Source organism: Peromyscus maniculatus, chromosome 11, assembly GCF_049852395.1.
Source record: "Peromyscus maniculatus bairdii isolate BWxNUB_F1_BW_parent chromosome 11, HU_Pman_BW_mat_3.1, whole genome shotgun sequence".
Classification (NCBI taxonomy): Eukaryota; Metazoa; Chordata; class Mammalia; order Rodentia; family Cricetidae; genus Peromyscus; species Peromyscus maniculatus.
In genome coordinates this window covers 42,534,362-42,546,645 of record NC_134862.1, presented here as the reverse complement: position 1 = coordinate 42,546,645, position 12,284 = coordinate 42,534,362, and positions in this window count along the sequence as shown.

The following is a 12,284-nucleotide window of genomic DNA, read 5'->3' as shown; positions in this document are numbered from 1 at the left end:
GATTAAAGGTGTGTGCCAGCGTGCCTGGCAGTACTTGCTGTGTGTATAATTAATCAGAATCCAAAGCATGGGTATTGTTCATCGTTTTCTGAATTGTACAAATAGTTTGACATACTATCACTATTCCTGAAAGCTTTAACACAAATTTTGACTTGCTAGTTAGCTGTTTACTAGGTGACCTGCGGCAAACCATTGAATGTTTCTGAACCTCAGCTCCGCGTTTGATAAACAGGTTGGACAAAGGTACAGCAGGTGAGTGGCTTCACCCAGTGGGCATAGCCTTCATCTTCCACTAGAGGGCACTAGTAACCTGAAAGTCTGAGGAAGTTCATCTTCCTCCTTCATATTCATAAGGATAACCCCTTAGGTCCAAGTCTTTAAAGACCCATAGTCATGGCATTTGAAGGATCATTGGTAAGATTCTTCTAAAGCCCACCAGTAAAGCCCTGAGTAAAAGAACACGATACTCTAAAATTTCTATTTTGTCTACATTTACTCTTCCATCTCCGTCTCAAGCCTGTCTGTAGCCTGGCTACCAATTATTCTCAGTAATAACCTATTGTAGTTCCTTTGTTCCCAGTTTATTCAAACGCATTGCTCTGCTCTTCCCCTGCTTTGTCTCCCATCCCCCACAGTGGCAGCCTTGCTCCCAGCAGGCAATAGGGATAGGGATCTATTTCTGAACTCTGTGGAGCTGTAGAAGTCCTCCCTTGATCCCGCTCTGTGGTGAGAGTCTAGTGGTCCACAAATGTCCATCACAGAAAGCTATGTCCCGGGCGGTGGTGGCGCATGCCTTTAATCCCAGCACTTGGGAGGCAGAGGCAGCTGGATCTCTGTGAGTTCGAGGCCAGCCTGGTCTCCAAAGTGAGTTCCAGGAAAAGCTACACAGAGAAACCCTGTCTTGAAGAGAAAAAAAGAAAAAAAAAAAAGAAAGCTATGTCCCAAGGAGAAAACTCTCCCACGAGTTGGGAGACACCTAAAAGACGAGGCCACCAACCACCACAGTCTCCCCCAGATATTACTGACTTCAGCAGACTATAAACGCGCATGCACGCACAGCTTCTTAAAATCTGTCTTAAGTCTAGAATGATGGGGAAGGAAATACAGCTCCAGGTTAGCTCCCAGCATCCTACTTGAAACCACTGTCCTAGATAAGTGCCCTGAGGAAGCCTGGGGGGAATGCCATGCGCATTGTAGGACCTGAGAACCAGCGAATACTTAGATGGGTGGGAAGAATCTCCAGAGATTAGCACCAGCCCCTTATGTTTAGAGAGCAGAAGTGGCATGACCAGGTCAAAGGCCTCATTAGTAGCAGAGTTTCTCTCTTTAGAAAGATGTGTGTGTGTGTGTGTGTGTGTGTGTGTGTGTGTGTGTGTGTGTGTGTGTTTAGCCTACATGTATGTCTGTGTTCCACATGCATGTAGTGACCATGGAGGCCAGAAGAGGGCAGTGGTTCCCTTAAAACGAGGTACAGGGGTGTGTGTGTGTGTGTGTGTGTGTGTGTGTGTGTGTGTGTGTGTGTGTGTGCGCGCGTGCTAAAATCTGAATTTGGAACCCTGAAAGAGCAAGAAGTGCTCTTAACTGCTGGGCGATGTCTGTAGCCCTCATGCCAATCATTTTAGCAGCACTAAGATTCAGGGCTGAGGGCAGACACTAATTCTCCCTTACTGTTTCGTTGTTACTAAGGCTTGTGTAGTTAGCAGTTGGGGGTGAGGTGCAGAGGTAGAGCACTCACTTAGCACTGTGCAAGGCCTTGGATTCCATCCCCCAGCATTGGAACAATACAGTATTTGTTTTGCTCTATTTCCGTCATAACACTTCTGCAAGAAATGCAGTGTTAGCGAAATGAAATGTTGTTTCCACTTTATATGGGAATGGTGCACTTAAATAAATGGCATGGGATAAGCTGAGGGATATACTCACTGGGTAGAGTGTTTGCCTAGCTTTAACGGAGCCATGGTTCCACTCCTCACAATCAGATATGCCAGTGGCGCTTACCTATGATCTTAGCCCTCAGAAGGCAGCCAGGAGAATCAGCTCAAGTTATCCATGGCTATCCTGGAGTTTGAGTCAGTATGGGCTACATGAAATTCTGTTTCAAAAAAAGAAAAAGTTAACCACCATTCTATTTAAGTCATTTTCCCATGAGTGCTAGTGGCATTTTGAATGGCATAAGAGTGCATGCACATGTGTGCGTGTGCGTGTGTGTGTGTGTGTGTGTGTGTGTGTGTGTGTGTGTGTGTGTGTACGAGAGAAAGAGACAGACTATCCATTCCAGATTGGAGCATCTTTGGGCCCTCATGACAGCAGCACATTTTTTTGAACACCTTAAAGATAGACTAGTCATGGCCTTCCTCTGCTGAGGGCTGCTGATTTAGGTGTGGGCATAAAGAAGAATAATATATAGAATCACTTTCCTGGCTTGGGTGTTTTTATATTAATAAAGGCCACAATATGGACACAGGAGCAAGACAAGAGGAAGAAGACTCCTGGGATGGAGCATGGCTCCAGAAGGGATTGAACTCTAGGACTATCCCAGCCATGGTCACTGGTAAAACCTGGAACATGGGTAGGACTGACCTCACAGATACCTACCTGTGGAGTTCAGTGGGAACTCATAGACAAGGAAATCAGCTGGGCTGGGGTAAGCCAGAGAGCCATACCCACATTAAGAGTGCCTAGTAGCCAACTCCAACCAGGTGTTTCCAGGTGGTAATGGAGGGCCATTGTTACCTGCCTTTCTCGTGTTACAGGAGAATCTACAAAGACAGATTTTCTAGAAAACTTCTATTTTATAAATAGTAGTAGTAACCAAGGTGGTGGTGGTGGTGGTGGCGGCGGCGGCGGCGGCGGCGGCGGCGGCGCATGCCTTTAATCCCAGCATTCAGGAGGCAGAGGCAGGTGGATCTCTGTGAGTTCAAGGGCAGCCTGCTCTACAGAGTGAGTTCCAGGACAGCCAGGGCTGTTACACACACACACACACACACACACACACACACACACACACACACACACACACGAAAAAAAAAAAACCCAAAACAAAAAACAAAAAAAAACCCTGTCTCGAAAAACTAAAAAAAAAAAAAAAAAGGTAGTATTAAAATAATAATAGGTTTTAAAGCAGTAGACAAAAATGATTGTCAGTGAACGTGAATAGCCTGCAACCTGTGGGTCAAGTCATCCCTGAGGGCCACACCCATCTGAAATGCTGAACTGCTGTTCTAGCAGGTAGAAGGAAAGCGAGGTTTTTGGTGTCTTGCACACCACCCAACCCTGCAAGGCAGGGTTCAATGCGTGCCAGAAGGAACTGGCCACAGTCTAAGCTGGCCGCTAGGCAGAGGAGTGAGGAGTGTATTCCTGGGACAGGGACTCCACTGAGGTGGGGATTCCTGTCCTGTGTCCACCCCTTCCAGGCCCAAGTCTGGATTTCTGGTGCCATGGTCCTTAAGGGCAGAATCAGGAACACAAGAGTTCTAGTGCAGTGGTTCTGAACCTTCCTGATGCTGCGACCCTTTAATACAGTTCCTCATGTTGTACTGACCCCAACCATAACATTATTTTTGTTGCTACTTCCTAACTGTAATTTTGGTACTGTTATGGATCATATTGTAAATAACTGATATGCAGGATATCTGATATTGGGATTACCCCCACCCCCAGGTAGAGAAACACTGCTCTAGAGCTTGTTTATGGTTGTAGTGCAAACAGCCCTGGCAACTGGTCCTTTGCCAAATCCTGTCATTCTACCTGGTGTGTAGGAACCGGAAAAGAAGTCACCCAAGTCTGTGCTCCCCAGGGGCCTTTGCCTTGATTCATAACACCGGCAGCTTTTACTCTCTCAGCCAGTGAGTCCCAGCATCAAACTGCCAGAGCTAAATAACTGATTTTCCAACCCAGCTATTCAGCTGCTCCACGGTGCCCTTTCCTGAAGCTGTGTCTTTCCTCCTGCTTACAGAAAAGGCCAACACTGTCGCCCAGGTACTCTGCCCTGGTCTCAACCCACCTTCCCTTTTAGGGCACAGTGGGTCTCTTCACCAGTTTAGCTGGAACCTGGAACTCCAGTGTGCGTGTTCTCCAGCACTTTCCTACAGGGGCTGCCAGGGGCTTGCTTTCTGGTCCAGCAGCATTGTGCCTTTACCCTGAGTGCTTCCGATTTAGCAGTGGGATATCTAAAGTGGGGGAGAGCGGGCATCGTCAACCAAACTCCTGATGAATTGTAAATGTGGGCTGCAAATCCTCCTCGTCTCTAACATGCTAAGAAATTGCTGCTCGGGTTTATCAGCCCTAGCAGGTCTTTTCTGAGGCCTGTAAGCACTCTCCTTCTCCAGCTGCTTGTTACAGGTAGGGGTCCAGGAGGGAGATGGTCCTGGTTGTCTTTCTTGCCTGCATGCTAGCAGGCTAGGTTTGATGGTACTGCAGAAATTTCTGTTACATGGGGCTGGAGAGATGGCTTGGCTGTTTTTCCTGAAGGCTGGGGTTCAATTCCCAGCACCTACATGGTGGCTCACAACTGTCTCTAACTTCAGTCCCAGGAGATCTGATGTCCTTTTTTGGCTTTTGAGGGTACTGCACACAGTGGGAGTAGACATACAGGCAGGCAAAACACCCATACACATCTAAAAAAAAAAAGAATTTCTGTTAGAGGACCATATAGCCTTTAAGGCATGGTGGCAGAGGCCTTTAATCCCAGCATTTGAGTGGCAGAGGCAGGAGGATCTCTGTGAGTTCACGGCCAGTGTGGTCTACATTGTGAGCCCTAGGACAGCCAGGGCTACACAGAGAGGCCCTGTCTCAAAAAAAATCAAAACTCCAAATAAAAACAACAAAGGCTGTTGACCATTGGGACCGACCCAACAAAATGTCTTACGACTGGTAATTAGTAAACAATGTATTAATGTTCTAAAGATGGAAGCCTGTGCTCAAGATGCTGGTAGGCTCTGTGTCTGGTGAGTCTGTTCATCAGGGTAGAGCCCCATGGTGTCATTGCCTCTTAAAGGCCTTCAGACTCTCATGTTGAGGATTATAGTGAGTGTGTGGGCATTGAGACCATATACAAGCCTTGGAGCACAGCCCCAGGAGAGGCACTTCCTGAGTTCCCTTCACCTCCACTCTGGCATCCCAGGAGTCAGTCAGCAGGTCCATCTTTTTTTCCTCTTTCTTTCTTTCTTTCTTTCTTTCTTTCTTTCTTTCTTTCTTTCTTTCTTTCTTTCTTTCTTTCTTTCTTTCTTTCTTTCTTTCTTTCTCTCTCTCTCTCTCTCTCTCTCTCTCTCTCTCTCTCTCTCTCTCTCTCTCTCCCTCCCTCCCTCCCTTCCTTCCTTTCTTTCTCTCTCCCTCTCTCCCTCCCCTCCCCCCCTCCCTCTCCTTCCCCCTCCCTCCCTCTCTCTCTCTCTCTCTCTCTCTCTGGAACAGAGTCTCACTCTGCAGCCTTGGCCAGGGCAGAACTCACTATGTAGATTGCTGACATCAAGCTCACAGAGATCCGCCTGCCTCTGCCTTGCAAGTGCTGGAATCAAAGGCCTGTGACACTATACCCAGCCTGGTCTTCCTTTCTTGACTGTGGCCACCTCCGCATCACCAGCAGCAGCAGCAGCAGCAGGAAATCTGTTCAGCTGTCCCTTGATCCCATTTACAGGGATGATATTTGAAATTCTGCATCCTATGTTGTCGGGACAGTTGATCATAGATAGCTCTTACTGGAAGACTCAGGGAAATCCAGAATTTCACTCCTGAGGACATACCATGTCCTCACTTTGAACACCTGGAAAGAGTAAAAAAGATGGCTATATATATTTTTTTAGATTTATTGGTTTTAATTTTTTTTATATGTAGCATGAATTTTAAATGGTCTTATTAATAAAAACAAACCTGGAGCCAGGTATTGGGGTGAATGCTGAAAGGTCAGAGAAACAGAACCTCACCTCACCAATTCCTCAGCTGATCTCATTTCCTTAAACTGGAAGCCTCTGTGTCCTCATCTGAATGGATCTTAGCTGAACTGCTGCTAAAAGCCTCAAAGTTTTTTTGGTTTTTTGAGACAGGGTTTCTCTGTGTAGTTTTTGATGCCTGTCCTGGATCTCTGTAGGCCAGGCTGGCCTCGAACTCACAAGTGCTGGGATTAAAGGTGTGTGCCACCACCACCCAGCAAGCCTAAAAGTTTAACCAGCTGTTCCTCACACCTTATATGCTTTTCTGCTTCCTGCCATCACTTCCTGGGATTAAAGGTGTGTGTCACCCTGCCTGGCTTTGAACTCACAGAGATCTGGATGGATCTCTGCCTTCAGAATGCTAGGATTAAAGGTGTGTGTGCCACCATTTTCTGGCCTCTATGTCTATCTAGCGGCTGTTCTGTTTTCTGACCCTAGATGAGTTTATTAAGATGTACAATATATTGGAGAACACAATATCACTACATATGTGTGTTTTGCTTTGCCTGTATGCATGCTTATCATGTGCATGCCTGGTGCCACAGAGCTCAGAGAGGGCATAAGATCCCCCGGAACTGGAGTTTCAGATAGCTGTGAGCCACTGTGGGTGCTGAGAACTTAATCTGGGGCCTCTGTGAGAACAACAAGTGGTCTCTCCGGTCCCTGGCTTTGTTTTGTTTTGTTTTTAGTGTGGAGCTTTAGAATCAAATTGAGGTCCACATGCTTGTATGACAAGCACTTCAATGACTGACTTATTTCCTCAGCTTTCATGAAGGATAGTTTAAAGCCTCATAAAGGATATCATCTCCAATACAGTAAAATTCTCTGAATATCATTTATCTTGCAGGAAACTATTACATTCTTATTTATTTATTTATTTTTGTTTTTCGAGACAGGGTTTCTCTGTGTAGCTTTGCGCCTTTCCCAGATCTCGCTCTCTAGACCAGGCTGGCCTCGAACTCACAGAGATCCGCCTGCCTCTGCCTCCCGAGTGCCAGGAGGTGGTGGCGCATGCCTTTAATCCCAACATTCTTATTTTTTAACGATTTTTATTTTTATTTTATGTATATGTGTGAGAGTCTGTGTGTGTGTGTGTGTGTGCGCGCGCGTGTGTGTGTGTGTGTGTGTGTGTGTGTGTGTGTGTGTGTGTATATACACCAAATGAGTGCCTGTGGAGGCCAGAAGAGGGCACTGGATCCCCTGGATCTGGAGTTACCAGTGGTTGTAGGCTGCCTGATGTGGGTGCTGGGACTCAGCCCCTGACTCTGTGAGAACAGCAATGGTTATTAACTGCTGAGACATCTCTCTAGCCTCCACATTCTTTTTTTCTTTTTTCTCATTTTCATCCCAGATGTGACTGCCCCGGGCCTCAGAAGGGATTGGCTGTAGGAGCCACTGGGCTAGCTGGTTCCCCTCCCCCATTCTGTGCTTGTAACTGCAGTGTTAGGTAACTGACGGAAGACCTTGAAATGGCCATTTTTAGTTTCCCTTTGGGTTATCTTTGCCTTCTGTTGTCTTTGAGTCTTCTTATGTCTGTAAAATGGAGAAAGCTGTTAAAATACATGATTGTGTTAGAGACATGCAAGGTATATCTAGTGGGGATGCAATTGATTGTTGCTCCATAGATATTGACCCATTTCCATCTACTAAGCGTATTGCTTCCAGCATTCCTGAAGTTTTTATAGTTTCTGCTCTCTAATCAGTTCCTTCATTAATTGATGAATTAAGTCAAACCATTAGCATAGGCTAATTTTCGATTTTTAGGAGAGATTTGGATTTACTTTTAAAGAAGCTTTCCCTTTAATGATATTGGCTTTTGAAGGTTGTTGTAAGGGTGAAATACATCTGTGACTAGGAGAAAGACTGGACAGGATTTCTGGCTGCCCGTAGTGGGGCAATTCATGTTTTCTCTTGTTGTCCATGCTTCGGGGCCCCCTGTGTCTTTACAAGCCAAATAAACAATAAGAAAAAAATTTGAGATGGGATCTCTCTATGTAGGCCATGTTGGCCTTGAATTTCAGTGATCCTCCTGCCTCTGCCTTCCAAGTGCTGGGATTGGAGGCATTTGCTATCATGCCTGGGAGCAAGAAATCTTTTAATAAACCATCTGCATTAGGGTGTTAGAACTTTTCACAGGGTTTTTCACGGTCTGAGAGAGCGCATTGGTAAGTGTAATGGAGAAGATGCAGAGGTACAGTGTACAGGTGTTTCGGGTGCCTTCCCAGTATTTAATTACAGAGGGAAGTTTCCTACCCTCTCCCACTCTCAATGTTGGGATCACAGCTTATACACAAAGGAGGTTCAGACTTTGCATCGGCATCTTGAACATTTCAACCGAATCCTTTCCTCGGCTGTATGGGAGGGGGATGTGGTGTGGAGACAGGACAACCCGATGACTTACAGATAGAAAAGTGCTCTCTGGGCTTTCTTAACAATCCCAGGGTCTGAATCCCAGGCTCATGTTCTTCTGTGACTGGAGCCATGCTGTAGTTCTAGTCAAGATGTCTTGGACCCTCCTGCTTCCACATTCTTGCAGTCCCAGCACTTAGGCTGAGGCAGGAGGATCTCAAGTTTGAATCCAGCATGGACTACATATTGAGACCCCGTCTCAGGAGGGAAAAAAGGCTGGGCTGGTGAGCTGGCTCAGAGGGTAAAGGTGCTTGCTGTCAAGTCTGATGACAGGAGTTCGATCCCCAGAACTTACATGGTGGCAGGAGAGAACCGAGTCCTGCAGTTGACCTCTGATCTCTAAGTGGGTTGTGGCACCCACATGGCCCCTAATAATAAATAAATAAATAAATAATTAATTAAATGAAAGATGCATTTCCGTTGCTATCATCATCATTGCTTAAGTCTATCTCCAAGAGTTACAAAGACGTTGGGCAAAGACATTGCTTCCTGTTAATTTAATTTTTTTGAGACAGCATCTCACTTTGTAGTCTTGGCTGGCCTAGAGCTCGCTCTGTAGACCAGGTTGGCCTCGACCTTACGGAGATGCTCCTGCCTCTGCCTCCCAAGTGCTGGGACTAAAGGTGTGTGCTTCCATGCCCTGGCGGTTGCTTGCTGTTAAAATGGCAACTGGAAAGCTTGGCATATTTGCCATGAAAATAATGTCAGTTATAGCCGGGCGGTGGTGGTGCAAACCTTTAATTCCAGCACTCGGGAGGTAGAGGCAGAGGATCTCTGTGAGTTCAAGGTCAGCCTGGGCTATACAGAGTGAGTTCCAGGAAAGGCTCCAAGGCTACACAGAGAAACTCTGTCTCAAAAAACCAAAATAATAATGTCAGTTACCTTGACCTGAACCTGGTTAAGGCAAAGTCCAGGGTAGCTCAAGGAGGTAGGGGGGAGGGTCTCCAGCACAGTCCTCAGGGCTTAGTGGAGAGATTGCCCGAGATGCTGGGAGAAGATCTTACAAGTCAGTGAGCGAGGGAGCAGCAAGGAGTCTGTCCTCTCTTCTTGGATTCTCGGAAGGGCAGAGAAATGTGAAAAGCCACATCCAATAGGTGGCTTCCTAACGGTTAACTGACCAGCCAGATCTTCACGCAAGGTCTGGGCTAACTGTGGCAAGGCTGATGGATGCTGGGACAGGCCAGAGGGCAGGATCAAGGATGGGCGAGGCCAGGACGATATCTCTGTTTGTAGGAAACCAGGAGTCCTAGGCACGTGCAAGCCAGATGAGTGTTTTCATGATGGATGGGAGTCCCATGGGAAGCAGCCTTCCCTCCTGCCTTTCTCAAAGGGCGTACCCAGTGGCTCCAGGCCCTTGCCGTCCACTGATTGCTTTATGATGAATGCACATCTTGTCCTTCCTTGCTCCATGCCCCACGTTCCCATGGCAGACCCTTCTTAAGTAATTCACTTAGAAATTATTGTCCCTGGACTCTCAGCATACAGTATGCAGGCAGTGACCAGTGAGATGGGCCCGTGATTTCCCTGTAGAGTTTGAATCAAGGACAAGCAGGTGAATCTCAGCATAATGGAGACGCTTAAGAGCTGTTGTGAGCAAAGCAAGGGCAGCTAAGGCTGAGCAAGAACCGCCCATCTTCCCGCCCTGCACACTCTTGGGCTTGGCTGGACGATAACGAATTTCATGTGGTGGCTATTCATTGACACTGTCCATGGAATTCCAGCCTAACTTCCTGTAGAAGCAGCAGCCTACCCCTCATTTATCTGAAACCACACAATTGGGAGTCAGGAAGCCTTATCTCAAGTCACCCACCCCAGACAGTGGATACCAAGGAGAGAAAACAAACACTCTGAAATGAATTTCCTCCTTTGTTTCCTTCCATTTCCAATTCCCTTTCCCCCTCTATCCTCCCTCCCTTCCTTTTCCTCCCTCCCTCCCCCCTCCCTCCTTCCTTTTCTTCCTTCCCCTCCTCCTTTTTGAGACAGGGTCTCACTATGTAGCCCTGGCCTGGAACTCTCTGTGTAGGCCGTGATGGCCTCACATTCACAGAAATCCCCCAGCCTCTGTCCCCTGAGTGCTGGGACTAAAGATGTGCGCTGCCAGAGCCTGCACATCTTCGTGTCCTTTAGTTGGGTCTGGTCCCAACACAAAAGCCGAGTATGGACTAGAGCTGACGCTGGTTTAGCTACATAGACTTTATAATTTATCGAAGCAAGGGAAGCAGAATTGCATGCTCTTAAGGCAGGCATTCAAGAAAGCTTCACTAGGCACAGCAGGTAATGGGAGCTCTCCAGGGAGAGCATCACACGAACGCACTTTGTTCCACTCACTCTCTTGCACTGTCAAACTTTGCCCTGCACCCGCTCCATCTGCCCTTGCCTCCCTGCCTTCTGCCACAGGGCAACTGAAAGTGGGTGTGCTTGATTTAAGGAAGCCGTGCAAGGTTGAAAAAAAAAACTTGAAGGGGGGCACCCTGCCTATACAATAGGGCCAGGGATACTGAGGCAGGCAAGCACAGCAACCGGGCACTGCACCTGGCTTGGACTGTGCCCACACCTCTCTTCCAATAATGCACTTAGCAACCTAGGATGCTCGGGTGCATCCAGCTGCATGGGTGGGTGCCTGAGGTGTGGCCTTGTTGGAGGAGGTGTGTCACTCACTGGGGTGGGCTTTGAGGTTTCAAAAGTCCACGCCAGCACCCCCCCTCTCTGCCTGCTGCCTGTGGATCAGATGTAAGCTCTCAGCTACTGCTCCAGCACCATGTCTGCCTGCCTGCTGCCATGTTTCCTCCTACAAACCCTATGGAACTGTAAGCAAGTTGCCCATTAAATGCTTTCCTTTATAAGTTGCCTGCCTTGGGACTAGCGTCTCTTCACAGTAATAGAGCAGACACAAAGACAGCGTGCATTCACAGCCATGCAACTGTGTCCGCTGAGTGGACTGGAAGGAAGGGAGAAAGGAACGAAGGAAGGAGGAAAGGAAAACAAAACAAGAAAGCTTACTTGCCACCTCTAACAATATTTTTAGATTAGTTTGTATGCATGAGTGTTTGGCCATGTATGTGTGTCTGGTGCCCAAGAAGGTCAGAAGAGGGTGTCGGATGCCCTGACACTGGAGTTACAGATTGTTGTGAATCATGTCAGGGCTGGGAACTGAACCTGGGTCCTCTGTGAGAGCAGTGAGTGCTCATCTGCTGAGCCACGTTCTCAGTCCTCTATTTACCATCTTGTATCTATCCATAATTTTGTGTACATGTGATCAAAATCAGATGCATCATCAGAAGAGAGATACACAGCCAGAAATGACGTACGTATTTCAGTCCTGTGGAGAACCACCTAAATTACATACCTTGGCAACGGGCCCCTCCTTCTCCTAAGACCTCAGAAGGAAAGTCCTAGGCAGTAACCTGGGGCCCTGAGCCCTCTCCCTCAGGTACCCGATGCTCTTTGGCCGTGTACCTGTTCTATACCATTGTTTTGCTTCTGAATAAAGTTTCCCTGCAACTTTGCAATTGGTGTTCACATTTCTTCCATTGATGCTGAGAGCCTGGAAACACCAGGTCTAGATGCTGGCCACTGGTAACATTTTAAGTTCTTGAGTACGAAGTTACGATAAGTTGAGGAATGTGAATTTCTTCAGTGGCCCACTCAGGGGCACAGAAAGAAATCAATTTTCTGCTGTCAGGGAGCGTTTGACTTAAACCACTCTTTGGAGGAAGCAGCTGCTGTGAGGATGGGCAGCCATACTTGGGCCAGGTTCTCCCTGCAATGCCATAGCTCAGCATCCCCTCTGTGAAGCCAGATAGACATCCTTTTTCTTGGGCGTAGACAGGGGATAAGAGTGTCCCCATGGGCAGGTTCCCAACCTTCTTGATTCTCTCTCCACTCTGTCTCAGCACTCTTGAACTATTTAATCCCTGCCCCATTCTGTGGTCCTTCCTTTTCTCAGATGTG